Genomic DNA, 16,828 nt, shown 5'->3' with positions numbered 1-16,828 from the left:
ACAATTCAAACGAAAAAAATAACGTCCTCTAGTTCATAACAAAAACAATTTACGAAAAACAAATATGGCAGACATGAACCAACGACAACAACTGAACAATAAGCTCCTGACAGATGTGGCATAAAAATATCTGTTTAGTTTTCAATATTTCAAATAAATGTATGTTTTTTCACCTAATTGCAGATATATATAAAATATTTCTTGTCGATATAAAGTATATTAGGGGACGACCATATGATTTAAGTGGGGAACAGGATGATATTTTGCGGATTGGCTACTTATTTTCAGCTGTTGGTTTGCATGCTTATTTTTTTCCGCGCGAAAATTTATTTTCACCGGAATTGTGAATGCGCAGTTTTCGATATTAAAACCAGTAGATGTCGTATGATTGAAATTGAGACAACTATCAACAAAAGACTAATTGCAAATGACAAGAACATGTACAACTACAGATCACCGTACGCCCTCCAACAATGAGCAAAACCCATACAGCTACAGATCATTGTACGCCCTTCATCGATGAGCAAATCCCACACAACTAAAGATCATCGTGCGTCCTCAAACAATGAGCAAAACTCATACAACTACAGATAACCGTACGCTCTTCAACACTGACCAATCCTCATACAACTACAGTACACCGTACGCTCTTCAACACTGACCAATCCTCATACAACTACAGTACACCGTACGTTCTTCAACAATGACCAATCCTCATACAACTACAGATAACCGTACGCTCTTCAACACTGACCAATCCTCATACAACTACAGTACACCGTACGCCCTTCAACAATGAGCAAAACCCATACCATATATATAACTATAAACGGCTCCGGAATAACAAAATGTAAAACAGGTCAATAGAGGAAACTTACTACCGAATCTTATCGAACAGCATTAGACTACTACTGTACTGCATTCTATCGGCTTTGGATTGATACAAAAAATGTATGTGACGTGCCTAACATAAACAATGATCCCTCTAACATGAGACAGTAGTATAACAACACATACAGTTAAGGATGTTTGCTGCTCAGTATCAAAATAAATAACTTTCCATAAAACTAGTATATATTGATAGGGGATCAATTGAGGAATCAAAAAATCAAAAAAAATATAGGGGTCAATGTGTCAGATATTAGCCATTGGAATTTTGGCGGGAAAAACGTTTTCTCTTGATTTTTCATAGCTTTATCATTGATCACTTACAGTTCTCAAAAACTACTAAAAAATAAATGAAATTTTATAAAACTTTTACAAATGGCTTATAATTGAACATGTAAAAAAAATTTAAAGAGAAAAATGGGGGTTCATGGGCAAACAAATTTTTTTAAGGCATTCAAATGGATAAAACCAGAGGATTTCGAAAATCTTGACAAAAAATCCAAAACATGACAAGCAAACATCCTTAAGTAACTTCTTCGCCATTATGTATCTGGTGGAAATTTGTCTCATTGACAATCATACCACATCTTCTAATTTTTATAAAAAAATCAAATTCAAATTCAAATGTTTATTGCCATTTTAACTTTAAACAATATCTTTTTGACAAATACGAAATAAGTATATACACAATTATTTAATAACAATAAATAGTCCAGTGTCCCCTGTCCTCAGTTCTAATGACTTTTCAATATAGGACCTCAATTTATTTACTTGCGATTGTAATGATGGCTTGAGCATAAACATCACCTTTTCTTCATCAGACAAATCTTAAACAGTAAAGTTTATTTCCAAATAATAAAAAAAGTTGTTTCTCAGTTCCCTATTTGATTTAAAATCTAAAAAAAAATGTTTTTCATCTTCTAATATGTTACATTTAATGCATAATCTCTGAATGATCTCTAGGCATATTAGAATGTCTTCTTTTTTCTAAATTTAATTGATGGTTATTAATTTTTAGTTTTGTTATTAATTTTCTATAAGTAAAGTTTGATGTTCTTAAATAGTCTTCAAAACATAAATTTGGTTTAAGCTTCATATATGAATAAAGTTTCCTGTTTTCATAATTTTTTTGCATCTTATTAGGAATCAAATTTTCAACTTCAACTTCAACTTTTATTAACACTCTAGACAGTTTACACTGTAACAAGAGGCAGACAAGTAATACAAGTAATAATTTACAATGGTGAACAAGATAGAAAGAAATATACATACATAGTTCATTATACCTAATTCTCTGTACACAAGTATACACATACATAACACGTGATAATTATTCAAAGCTATAATAATGGGATCTGAGATCGCCAGTCGATTACATGTAAGTGATAATATATTAGAATTATAGATATTTCGTAAGTTTTTTGATAAAAATAGACAAGTTATTTAACACTTTTATACACCTCTAGTTGCAAGATTAGATTCATTCTTTCTCGTTCAAAGTAAACAATTACAGCGGGGTGCACGTTACTCGCTCCGACACTCTGAAAAAAAAACGTAATAAAAGTAAATTAACAGCCAATTTTGCGTCAAAATAAGGTCTTCGCTAATTATAATTCTCCAGAGCACCCATCCCTACCATCAAACCTTTAACCGCGCCTGAAGTATGCGAAATGTAATAAATATATATTTTATAGAAAATTGATAAAGTTTGTGTTTTACCATAGACTCTTAATAGCAAAGAAACCAGTTTAATTTCTATCTCATTAGCTGACGAGCGCTCGACTTCGCTAGCGAGCGCTCAAAATGAATTTTCGATTGACCAATTCGGGTATATAACCTCCGTTCTCTTTTTTTACGCTTTCACATGTCCTTCGCTTGAATGGAAAAAAAAATGGGAGGGTTTAATGTGTTATCTTGTCTTGTATCATCATGATTTTCCTTTTAAGACAGTCCCTTTTTGTGTGGTCCTGTAGTGTCTGTTATACAGCTTTTAAAGGGGGTGACACGGGGGTGCTCAATTCCTAAATCCCGTTTTTTTTCTCTCACTTTTTTACCCCTAAATATCCCACATATTAACTTTTGTTTACCCCGTATAGCCCACATCCCAAAAAAGCATATCGCTCCCTCTTAAGCCTTTTAACTTTTGAACTTATCACTGTTTTTTCGGTATTCTTTATATGTGAATTTTTTCTGTACCTTAACTCACGGCTGATGAACTTTGAAGACATTTCTGCCAAAATTAGTGAATATAAAATCATTATATCGATCCATGTGTATCCGATAATGATTGCTCCCTTCACATTAAAAAGTGAACACGATTTCCTTGACCTTGTGTTTAAATAATATCATAATATTGGTCGTTCGGTTTAGAAATTTAAATCTTTTAGGTGTCAGTACTAATTATACGCCATTTTTTTTATTGAGTGAACCGTAGCCGAGAAGATATACCTGAGTCGAGACAGGTAAAATATTATATTTATATTTAGAATAATAGAATTGATATTATTTCCAAATCAAAGCGTTGCATGACAAAACTGATGATGAAAATATTGCATTACATGAAAATTCTGAATAACTAGAAAATTTAAAAATTAGTGAGTATGGCACTGTTGTATCTACTTTGTCGGTGTAAAATTCAAACAGAAATATAAATACTTCAATTGATTATGGCAATCTACTGTTATGACAACATAATATTAACATGTAATATTATTTAACGATATAAGAATTAAAATGTTAATTTCATTTATATGAGGGAGTGGACAGGGGTGAGGGGAAAAAATGCCGAGAAGCGGGATTCAGGGTAGAGGGAATTTGAAGTTTGTGGTTTATGTTTTTGTTTTTTGTTGGGTTTTTTTTTGGGGGGGGGGGGGGGGGTCGGGGAAGTATGGCCCTACTATCCACCCGGGTGACCCCTCTTATATTGGAGTAAACTTATACCAGTTTGACATGTTAAAGTCATAAGAAACCTCAAATTCAAAAAAAATATTGCATATGTTTTTTATAACTCAATGGATAGTTTTCATTGTAAAACTTATGTACATATACTTTTTTCTGAAGAAAATTCTTTAATTTATTTATATTTAGAAGAAGTTTACTTTATTTGAATTGCTTCCTTCCAGCAAGCAATTCCCCCGATATATTTTCCGTATGCAAGATGACCTCAGTGTGACCCATCTCGTAAAAATCCGGTGACCACAATACGCATGGATGTCCTTAAAATAAACTATTATTTGAATTTACATGTTAAACACGTGCTCAATTTCCATGCTTTTTTGTTTATTTTTCGTCAATTGTTGACAAACAGGTGACAATCGTTAAACTTCGGCTTTAAAACACGAACTTTAATTACCTGCCATATTTTCACAACAACACTGACCGATTGAAAAAAAAATTGACGATAATACGATATTTACACGAAAAAAATGATAAATTCGAGCACAGAAGACTAAGTTTATGATGTTTGTATGCATTGGTTTAAGAATTGGAAGAACAATATTTTTCACCGGTCACTCGTTTCTTATGACTTTAATTAAAGTTGAACTTATCGTTTTCCATCAGTGATTTTTTGAAGTCTGGATTTTCGAAAGTATTTTAAAATATTGCAAGGGCAAATTCTAGGACGATTATTGAGTGTTAGACTTTAAAGTAAAATAAAAGTTAGATTTATGCAAGATTTGAAAATTTTAACTTGAAGCAAAAACGTAATACTTATTGAATTAGACCGAATTCTTCTGTCCTTATGATAATGCATGTTTCCTAATTTACGTTTGCTTTTTATCGATTTTGCTATTTTCTATTTTTGTTTAATTTATTCTTTTGTGCTAAACAAAATTAGATAATAGCAAATAACAAAAGCACTAAAAAGCAAATGTAAATTAGAAAATATATGCAGTATAGGGTGAAATAAATAAATAAAAAATAGAAAATAGCAAAAGCAATAAAAAGCAAATGGAAATTAGGAAATATATGCATTATAGGGACAGAAGAATTTGGTCTATTATTGAATTAAAATGTGTGTACTTGCAACCCAAATTTAATCAAAGTAAGTTGCATGAGGGTGTAGATCATAGTTTACCAGGTTGGAAACAACCCCTCAATTTGATGACTATCCCTTTAATGAGGGGTACATTTCAAGTCATATCAAATATTTTTTGGTAAAAAACACTTTTTAGTACAAAAGAGCACATATTTATATCATTTGAAGAAACTTTTCCCAAAGAATTATACATCTATCTGGTATTACATGCTCATAAAATGTCTAAGATTTTTGTAATATTCCTTATATATCTTCTTCATTATTAAAAATAATTTGACTACTCTTTTCGAAAAGTTGTTCCAAATATAATGAAATTTTCCCTTTTTAAGTTAAAATATCTAAGTTTTTCACTTTTCTTTTCTACAACAGTAAAATGACCCCTTGTCCGAGTGACAGTCCCTCATTTAAGGGTAACCCTCATTTGGGGGGTTGTTCCCAACTAGTTTTTAGAATAGAAATTATTGGGCTAAAATATTTAAAAAAAAAGTCAGGAAAATGGACCAAAAAAATCCTATTACCTCCTTTCTTCACAAACGACATCTATAAATCATGTATATCATTCAAGAGAAAATCGGAAAAATTATCTAAAAGCAGTCGTTTTGTAAATATTTGATTTACTTTCAATTTATATATTTGTGCGTATTGCTGTATGTGTTTTTTTATTCTACATTGGCCAGAGGTATAGGAGAAGGGTAGAAATGTCACAAAACATGTTTTACTCCTCCGCATATTTACGGCTGTACCAAGCCAGTAGCCTCTGACCTTTGTTAGTCTTGTATGATTTTTAATGTTAGTTCATTCATATGTTTTGCAGTTTAGTGTGACGTCCATTTTCTTTAAACTAGTACACATCTTTGTTAAGAGGATAGCTGAAGCCCGCCTCCTGGTTGGGGATTTTCTCGTTGTGTTGAAGACCCATTGGTGACCCTGGGCTGATTTTTTCTTTGTAGTCTAGTTCGGTTGTTCTCTTTTCGACACATTCACCTTTTCCATTCTCAATTCAATGATTCTCTTGATACATGTAATACTTGTATTCTTATTGAAACTAAAATACTTAACATATTTATGTAGGTAAAAGTTAAATTAGTGTGATAAGTTAAAACATAGAAAAGGTACATTCTGTACTTATGAATGTCATCTGTACAGTTAAAGATCTAACTAAATTGCCTATTTAGCTATATTCTAAAGCCCCCCCCCCCCTTTTATCCTGCACGTTTGGCCCATTATTCTTTATTATGTAACCTCGATTCAGACCCTCATTTAGAGCAAATATTTTTTAAACAACAACAAAACAATACATTAGAATATCTCAATGATAACTACTAACGTTGTCCCTGACCTTTTACCTGTTTTTATACGTTATTATAGATTTCAAATACACCCCCTTTTTATTTTCTATACTGTTCAAAAACCTTAATATGATTATGTGAGCTATCTCAAAACAAACACTGTGAATTTAAATATGAAAGAAATTGATAATTTGATAATATAAAATAGTTTTTTTAGAGAGAGTTCACCCCCCCCCCCCCCTAATTTAATACCTTCCCCTATACAAAATCTTATATAATTATACGTCTGTGTATACTGTCGCAAAATAGTCGTTACTTTTTAAAACAATGAAATGAACTTTTTTTTTATGAAAACAGATTTTTAAGATATTTCAACTCCCCCTTTTGTAATCAAATACTTTTTCCTATACGAAATCCTATACACCTTTGTGTGTAAAACTCTCGCAAATACCCGTTTTTACTTTCACACTTAGTTGATCAAGTTTAAAAACGTAAGTCTGACCCATGAATTCACACACATTATTTAAAGGTACGCTAATCACTTAGGTATACAATAGGACAACTATTTTGTGTATGAAAAAGATTATTTATTTAATTTTGGTTTGCAAACATTGTGAATTTCAATGTAAAGCTAGATTTAAATATTCAAACCTGCAATTGTGTTGGCTCGATCAACTGCCAACACAAGTTAAGGATAATCCAATATACACTTTTAACCTCATTTTGCAGACACTTTTAAAAATCTTTTATTTTAAGAATTGAATGCTCTTTTTTGTAAATTTATTGGGGGTAAAAGCGTTGACCGAAGTACATTTTGTATCATACTAAAAATGTGCGCACGGTCAACGCTTTTACAACCCTATAAAGTTACAAAAAAAAAAGCATTCAATACTTATAATTACATTTTTACCTATAGGATCATGAAAACACGCCTTTTATGAAGTTTTTATTTCATTTACCTGTGCACTTTATTGTGGGACCTCGTGTCATCATGAATGAAAAGTTACATTGTGTAATGCAATTGATTTAGGAATATCACGAGATTGCTAGTTAGCCAATCAGAATAACGTATTATAATGAAACATACATCTAATGTAATTATATCCAAGTACAAAAAACATGAAATGCATATAGGCGCGGTTACATGCAAGTAGATCGATTGGCGAACACAGTCACACACAAAGGCATACATTTTAAATAAAGTTATAAATTCAACAAATTTAATCAACTTCAAACAATAGTTTTTTGGTTGTTTCAGAACAAATATTTATTTATTTCTCTAAATTTGGCAGACAACTAGACGAATGGTTACTAGTATCATATTTTTTGGTATGATTATTTAGAGCTTGACATTTTTATAGATCCGTGACTATGTTGTCAAAAACTGCATGTAGCTCTCTAGATGTCTTTTGAACATTGTATTGATTGGTTACTGTCTAATTGACGTATCTATAATACTAAAATAACGAGGCCGTCATGGGGTAAAAACGTCAAATCAAAGAATTCAACTTTATATATAGCTAATATAGGACAATGGTGTTGATAAAAAATTACACCACTCCAGACCCTTTTGTTTTCCTATTGCCAATAATTAACAAGTTCCGGGTCGAATCCGATACCGATACCAATAGTATATTCACCAAATACCTATTACCTTTAGTATCTGTACGTTCCGCATCTGACAGGAGCACCACCATGCAAACGGTGTCACAGGGTTGACACTAATAAATTCAATCATTGTCACATTGTTCCCTATTGTAGTATTTTAATCAGTATGACTTTCTAAGATGACAATACGAATACTAAAAATCTAGACTTAAAATAAGGCGTATAGGTACAGTTTTTAATTTGTTAGCCGGCATGACGTAAAACCGCGAACCAAAGAATTCAACTTTATTTATAACTAACATAGGACAATGCTGTTGATTAAAAAAAATCTCCATTCCAGGCCCTTTTGTTTTCCAAATAACTAATATTGCCAATAATTGATAAGTTCCAGGTCGACGGGTTCAAACAGGAAGATTTTGAAAGCAGAGAAAACTGTGCATATTATAATCGGCATGACTTTATCAGATGACAATACAAATACTAAACTAAGGCTTACGCATAGTTATATACTTTAATTCGTTCACGGACCCGCGATATCACGGGTGTGTTCTAGTATCTATATACAAAAAATAAGTGCATTCGTTATCCCTAATTATTCAACCAATTCATAGGTACTTGGGGAGAGGACAATTTTATTTTAGCCCTCCCCATTTTTTACAAAATCCTTTTTTTTTCTTCCCCCCCCCCTATTAATTTTAATTATTTTCCCATTCTATTGTATAATATGAACTTGTAAATATACAAGAAATAACGTATATTTGCTATCAATATAAAAAAGAAGATGTGGTATGATTGCCAATGAGACAACTATCCACAAAAGACCAAAATGACACAGACATTAACAACTATAGGTCACCGTACGGCCTTCAACAATGAGCAAAGCCCATACCGCATAGTTAGCTATAATCGGCCCCGATAAGACAATGTAAAACAATAGACCACTTTCGAGTTCATCCGTCACCGGAAAAAAACCGTCAATTATACGCGCCTTTATGACGTCATTTACCAGATAGAGGGGGTCGCCTGTATACCTGCACTATTTACGTTCATCAAGCGTCTTAGTGATCGTCATTGTGCAGGATAAACTAGAAATAATGGTTGTTCTGTAGGTACTTAATAACAATTCCCTAATGACAGCAATGCTGATTGTCAATTTTGAGAATTCAATTTGCCGATTAATTCTTACAATATAGAATTATAGTTTTCCATCCACTCGCTCAACATTGGAATGGAAGTGACGACGCCCCTAAACGCACAAATGACGTTCACTAAAACCAGAGTTTTTGACGGAAATGCATCGAACTCGAAAGTTGTCTATTCAAACGAGAAAACTAACGGCCTTATTTATGTAAAAAAATGCCAACTTTACTACCCACAGTGATCACTGATACATTATAAAGATAGTATACTATAACAGAGACTGTGTGGATAGTAAACATGGAATTGTTATGTTCCAGTACTTATCATCAATTCAAATATTTTAAACCGTTTTATTGGTCCTGTAATAGCGTATTCTTCAGGAGTTTGGTAGGTCGTGGTATTTGATGCTTCGAAGCACGATAAAGAATTTGATAGGCCCATAATTCTCCTCTAAGCACGCGTCATTCAGGAGAAAGTGCAATGACGGGTCGGCTCGGAATCAGAATATAATGTGTCCGTGTAGGGCCCATTTAAAAGAATGTCTGTTTCCCCTCCCCCGGATATACCCTTTGTAAACTGACCAGGAAGGCATTTTTTTTGTGTTTTTTTTTAACTAGATGTTATAGCCTGGTCACATGAATGGTTAAATGGAAACACACTATTTTCAGGAATAAAGATAATTTTCGATATTTTTGTGGAAAATGTTTTTTTGACTAGGGGGCTTATTTTTTACCCCGTGTGGATAGGAGGGAAAACAAACATAATTTTTTTGTTATTTGGGCCTAAGATGATTTGTCTTTCTGCGTATTGTTACCTAGTGCATAACTTGCACGTTTTAAATCATCAAACTTACCGTGTCAGTCTGGAACAAATTGCAAAGCAGGGTTTATAAATCATATCACAATAAAAGCATGCTCCCGTCCTGAAAATGCATTTAACTTGCAACTGGACGTTGAACAGTCATCATTCAAACGAATATTGATGCCGGATTCATAAAAACATTAACAAAACTCAGTTAAAATATTTGTAACTTTTATTCAAATATTTTAATATTGCTGTTTTTTCTTTAAATTTCAATTCATCATTCTATGATTAACACATTATAAGGGTAAAATCTCTTTGTTCTTACAAACATCGTAGTTTCAAAATAGGAAAAACGAATGGTTTCTTATTCCTTTTTTATTTTAGCTAAGCTGGGAAATATAATATTTCATCATATTTTGTGTACAACGTTAATCTTAAATCAGTGTTTTAAAGTCAGAAAGATAGTTAAAACAATTTTTTGGTAATTTATGCCAAAAAAGAAATGTATTTTAGAATATCCGAATAACAGAAATATAATTTGGATTTATATAATTTAGTTTAGACTCAATTGAATTTATAACGATTTTTTGAATATATATTCCTATAAAGTGACTATTTTAGAATCGAATTTAATGAGGATCATATTTAAGTATATTTCAAAACAGAGGGGATTAGCTGGGGATCAATCAGACTTCATTTAGATGGACGTGTCTTAAGAATTAATACAGTAGATGAAAAGAAATTTGTGGGGTGGGGGAGTAAAAGATTGGAAAGAGAAACGTATGTTCTGTTTATTAAATAAAACATTTTAAATTTAGGTAATATACATCTTTCTCTACGCATATCATTGAGGGAAAGAAATTCAAACGCAATTAATCTAAACTCAATAACCCTTTCAGTTATGATTTTTTTCATAAACCGATTTGAAAGTACACAATTTGCAGTGGCGGACTCAAATTTTGTCAAAGTCTTAATCGTCACTAATTAAATAAAAATTGTGAATAAATTTAACAGAAACGATAACAAAAATCTACCAATAAATCGGAATTTTAGAATAAGTTTTAATAAAAAAAAAGAAGTTATTTATTAAAAACTTACCAAAGTCGTATTTTCCCCCTTTCTTTACCCTACAAGAAACATTCCTAGGATCCGTTGATTGCGGAATATCGTCCACATTTCTAAAACGTTCACGTAAATTAATTGCGTCATGTGTTAAAACAGTTATTGGCCAATCAAATCGGTATATTGGATTTAATTTGCACGGCTGGTGTGACCTTTTAACCCGAACTCCTACGTCGTTCGGGTTAATTAGGGTCACAAGAGCCGTGCAGATTAAATCCCATATACCGACTTGCTTGGTCAATAACTATAATATAAAGTGTGTATGCAACCAAATTGTTCGTCTTTTCAATAGACGACGTGCACAAAGCTGAGTCCACAAACGTAACGTCTTCAAAGTACTAAAATCATTTACGACGTCGGCATTTCCCCCCAGAAAACAAGCGCGTAACAAAAACACTGGACACTTAATTTATGACATAACTTTAAATATTTACGTTCAACATATTTCTTTTTTCTTTCGAAAAAAATAAGTGCAGCTAATGCACATTCTGGAAATATAGATAAATATGTGCTCAGAGCAGAGAAATGGAAATGATTAGCGACTATGTCGTCGACCCCTTTCAGAAAATAGCGTTAAAACGTCATTTCTTTAGATTGTACCATGATAATAGCTGGACATTAAAAACAATCAGGTGTCCAGTCTGTAATATCGAATCATTCATATTTTACAGATAATTTTAAAACTCTGGTTATGCACATTTGGAATACCAAGTTATTTTGAAAATAAAAAGATTGCAATTACATATTTTTCTTGCCGATTCTTCCATTTCGATTATTAGTCCTTCCACATTACTACTTCTTACACATAACGAAGATAATTCCAAACTTATCTACAATGATCGTTTTTGATTTTTTTTGCGATGAATTTAGTGTGATGTCCGAGTCCGAATCCGAACAGTTCTATTATACGAAAATGCAGGAAAATATGTTGAATTTGTATAAGTTTTAGGTCAAAAACTCTTATTTATGCTTATTTAATGTTACAAGTTACATCGTATTTTTTTACCGTTTTCTATATGTCCGTTTCATGCCTTATAGATTATATTTTAATTTACCTTACTAGTAATGTGGATTTTAATAACATGCATTCATCATTTTATCATAAAAAAATTCTTATTCTTATTCTTATTTAGAAATATTTCAAACACAGTTGTATAAAACTTTTTAAAACGCGCATTTTACAGTTGCCGTCAACTTTGTGCACGCCGTCTTAGTGTATTTGATTTTTGAACGTTTCTATGAATGATTGATTCTTATTGTTAAACTTCCAACGACAAATATATATCATCCAGGTTCACGGAAAAATCTTTCTAGCAGATATAAAAGGTGCGTGTAAGTTCTGCAAGGTCATTCGACAGAGAGGAAAACAAAGGGGGTATTATGAAGTTGCACTGGAAAATTATGGTATGTTGGATAGAAATACCACTTTCCTAGTGATAGATATGTGAACGGACAGTTAACTTCAAATTAAATATATCTTTATTGCAAATTTACACCCATAAGGGTCAAGCAACACAAACAGACAATTATACATTTTAAATATAATGCAATACAATGAAATACAATACAATATAATAGAACATATTTTAAGAGTTCAAATTAAAGATGGATGTATAAAACACAATCATGAGCTTATCTGACATGGGTCTGACCCCCTCAGTTCTAAAGACTGCTTAATGAAGACTCCAATATGACAAACAACTTCAGGGATGGGTTTTAGAATGTGTTTTAGTTTATTAAATGCATCAAGATGTTGAAATAATGGTACATATTCTTTTAGATAAGCAAAAAAATAGAACGCAATGATATGTTAATGTCACAATACAACAAGAAATGAAATTCGTCATCTAGGACTCCACACTTTTTACATAATCTTTGTGCTCTTGGAATGTTTCTGTACCTTCCCAATTCAATGCCTAGGGAATGACCACTAAGTCTAAATTTTGAAAGTAGCAGTTGTCTTTGTATAAAATTATTGCAATTTGAATATTCCTCAGACTGACAATTAGTTTTTAATTTCCCATAAAGACAAAGTTTGGATGACGAATCCAGTTTTGAAAGTTTATTTAAAGTAGTTTTTTCATATTCCTCTGAAACACACTTTTTAATATTACATTTTAACACGTTTTTTTGATTATTTAAAAGGTACTATTAAAGAGGGTGGGGAGTTTAGATTTTTTTCCTAAAAAAATACTATGGTCGAGCAGATAGCAAACAAATGTCTGAATCAAGATTTTCCCCAAACCTTATAGTGTTAAATTTTGAAAATAATAATTTGAATGATAGTGTCGAAAAACTTTGAAAAAAAATGTTCTCGCGCGTACCCCTCCCCCTTCCCTTGAAATTAAATGATTGATCCGCAAGCTACGGGCAACTCAGAGAGAAATTGATATGATTATTAAATGTGTACAGAGCGTGACACGCACTATACGCGGGACATCAGAGTTAACATGTGTGTGCATTATTTATCCCGCAGAGTCAAACGTGCGTTCTACGTTAGCATGATGGGTTTTACTACAGAAAGAGAAAAGTCAAGGAATGACAATATTACAATACAAGGCCGTTTGAATTGTGTTAAAGAACCGACTATTCGAGACCCTCACGTTTATTCAAAGTCGTGACACATCACCGTTATATAGTGTTTATGATGTCAAATGGTAGGGAAGCAAACACGTCTAGACCCTGCATGTTTAAATTAATGGGTTTAGATATGGTGATGTTCAAAACGAAATTAAATGTTACAACTTTTTTTCTAGTAAATCATGTCAATGTCCATGATTTACTAAGAATGTAAGTCCTAGGACAAATTTTCTTATGAAAATAAGTCCATAACTAGTAAAATGTCTGGTACTTATTTTACTAGGAAAAATTGTCTCAAGACTTGTTTTTCAAGTAGTTTTTATTATTATTATAACAATTATTGAAATATATATGCATGATATATGCCCCTTGTGGGCCCTTAATTGGTAATACAATGTATATAAATAAACTCATTATAGATACCAGGACTAAATTTAGTATATACGCCAGACGCGCGTTTCGTCTACAAAAGACTCATCAGTGACGCTCGAATCCCAAAAAGTTAAAAAGGCCAAATAAAGTACGAAGTTGATGTATCGTATCTTATCATAATATTGCACTCGTTTTTTTTTATGTCTTATATTTGATAATTTTATTTTCCAGTTAACATTAAAGTAAAGAAATACGCAGAGGCGAAGTCGAGGTAAAGATCTGCACAGGCGGCGGAAGGCGAGAATATTCTTCATCCGTATACTGGTACGGAGTATCATCAAACATGTTTCCATTGAGAGTCGTTCGACGTCGACTAGCACAGTTAATAAGGAACTATAATCTTTTAAAACGTTTAATTTTGATTGGTGGAATATTTATGTTAAGTAGTTATTCAATTTACCACTTGTATTGGGGACCCGGATACATGTCTTACGTACACGGAAATATTTGGGCAAAGTGTATGATACCCCAAGTTAACCCATTCGATAAGGAAATTATGAAATTTTACTGGAAACCAGATCCAATTGTGTGTTCTAAGGAAACTGACTTAGTTTATTTCGACTATAATGCAACGTTGCATATAAACAAAACAAGGACACGTGGTAAGATTGTCACGTGCAATTACCAAGAAATTAAAAGGCATAAAGATGACAAAACATTAGAACTTGGAAATGAGGTTTGGTTTAATAACTCGGTGATAGTGAAAACTGATTTTGTAAATGTGAATTGTTTTATTAATAATAAGAAAATATACAGTCGATTGCATCTACAAGTGTACCGATCAGACAAAACTATTAGAAAGAAGAAAAATGGCGGGAAAAATTATAATATTCTCATGTTTGGATTAGATTCTGTGTCCAGGTTAGCAGCAATTCGAGAGCTTCCGAAAACTCTTAAATATCTCGAAACCAATTTAAGCGGCTATGTTTTAAAAGGTTATACGAAGGTTGCTGATACAACATTACCTAATCTTGCTCCGGTCATGACCGGACATTATGCCTTTACCAAGGAATTTCCAGTTATACCGAATCTGCCTTATGACAACCATCCGTTCATTTGGCGAAATTTTTCAGCGCTAGGTGCCGCCACGTTCTTTTCGGAAGACTGGCCCCGATTATGTACATATAATTTAGAGACCAGTGGTGGAGGTGGATTTTCAAAGCCCCCAACAAATCATTATATGAGACCATTTTATCTAGCTATTAACGAAATGAAATTATTTGAAGCTCCACTAGCAGACGTGCTTCAGTTTTTCGAAGATAAGAATTTTAAGCTTCGAGACAACTCGTATTTGTGTTACGGCGATAATCCAATGCATGCATTAGCCATTGAATATTTGAAAAGATTTTTAATAGCATATCGTCATGACTTTAAATTTGCGAAAGTGTGGAATAACAAACTAAGTCATAATTATGTTAATTTTATCAAACTTGCAGATGATGACCTATTGGATCTCCTTATTTTTATGAAAACAGAGGGATTTTTAGACAACTCTTTCCTTTTCTTCATGAGCGACCATGGGTCACGTGTCGATAAAATCAGAAATACACCAATCGGAAGGCTAGAAGAACGACTACCATTGATGTCTGTTGTTATTCCAGAACATATAAAACAAAAATATCCGAATTTGCATGAAAATTTGGAGACTAATATAGATCGATTAACTTCCCCTTTTGACATTCATAAAACAATGGTTGATATTCTTAACGAAAACTTTCAACCAAAGGAAGTTGAACAACCTTATCCAAGAGGAATTAGCCTTTTTAGACCAATACCGGAAGACAGATCTTGCGCAAACGCAGGAATCGACGAACATAACTGTGTCTGTTATTCATCAGAAAAAGTTGAAACAAAAATGCCAGTTATACAAAAACTTACTTCGTTCGTTATATCCCACATAAACGAGCAACTTCCGAAAGATATTTGTGCAGATTTAAAATTAAAGAAAATTCTCGCAGCTAAGAGAGTACACACGCACTTAACTTACGATCAACAGACTCAAAACAAGAAACCCCTTTTATACTTTTTCTACAAACCAAAAGACGATACTCGGGAGCGTTACTTATTAGTTTTACAACTGAGTCCAAGTGATGGTGTTTTTGAAGCAACCGTAGAACACCAGAATGAGAAAGACTTCAATATCTTAGGGGATATAAGTAGAACTAACAGATATGGGAACCAGTCTTTATGTATCCATGATATGCATTTACGGCACTACTGTTACTGTAAATAAATCTATACAGCGATATAAGTAGAACCAAAGATACGGAAACCAGTCTATGTGTGAAAGTGATATGCATTTACGAGGCTTCTGGTACTGCAATCAATTTTCAGGGATATAAGTAGGACAGAAAAACGGTTACCAGTAATCGAATATATATGAATGCATTTACGATATTACTTTTTTGTATATTAAGATGACTGATTACAAACATAAAACATTAAGGAGTAAGAGTACTGTAAACCAACTTATTTTCGCGGGCGATTTATTTTCGCGACTTTCGCGAGTAGAAAATTAATGCGAATATAAATCGTAGCGAATATGTAAAACTTAGATCTTTCCTTATTAAACTATATCCAGAAATTAGAAAATCGCGAAATTAAATAGCCACGAAATAGTTTACAAAGGGTAAAACGCGAAATAAAGTATACGCGAAAATAAGTTGGTTTACAGTAAGTGCACACATTCATATATCAGAACAGCTATTTTACAGCTACGTCAATACCTTACTGATCGAGGAACCGATGTATTAGTTCAACGACAATTCATGCTCGCGACCATTGTCAAAGTAAAGTGAGAGAAAAACAAGAACGAAACCTGATTTCGAAGTTAACATATAAAATGTGATTTTTGATGACAAGTTGAACAGTGTTTTGAATAAATAATGTTGCTGTGTCATTTCGTTGTTTTATTTGACTTTTCCAT

At 32.5% G+C, this 16,828-nt stretch overlaps 1 long non-coding RNA gene across 1 annotated transcript; it reads left to right on the top strand.

Moving 5' to 3' along the window:
* The first annotated feature begins 3,209 nt into the window (after positions 1-3,209).
* On the top strand, positions 3,210-16,798 carry LOC143059826 (uncharacterized). Its single transcript, XR_012973625.1, has 2 exons — positions 3,210-3,350; positions 14,074-16,798. It is a non-coding gene; the product is annotated as an uncharacterized LOC143059826 (long non-coding RNA).
* Positions 16,799-16,828: the final 30 nt, after the last annotated feature.

This window comes from Mytilus galloprovincialis, chromosome 14 (genome assembly GCF_965363235.1).
Source record: "Mytilus galloprovincialis chromosome 14, xbMytGall1.hap1.1, whole genome shotgun sequence".
NCBI classification, from domain to species: domain Eukaryota; kingdom Metazoa; phylum Mollusca; class Bivalvia; order Mytilida; family Mytilidae; genus Mytilus; species Mytilus galloprovincialis.
The sequence above is the reverse complement of the archived record's forward strand: the minus strand, read 5'-3'. Positions and strand labels throughout refer to the sequence as shown.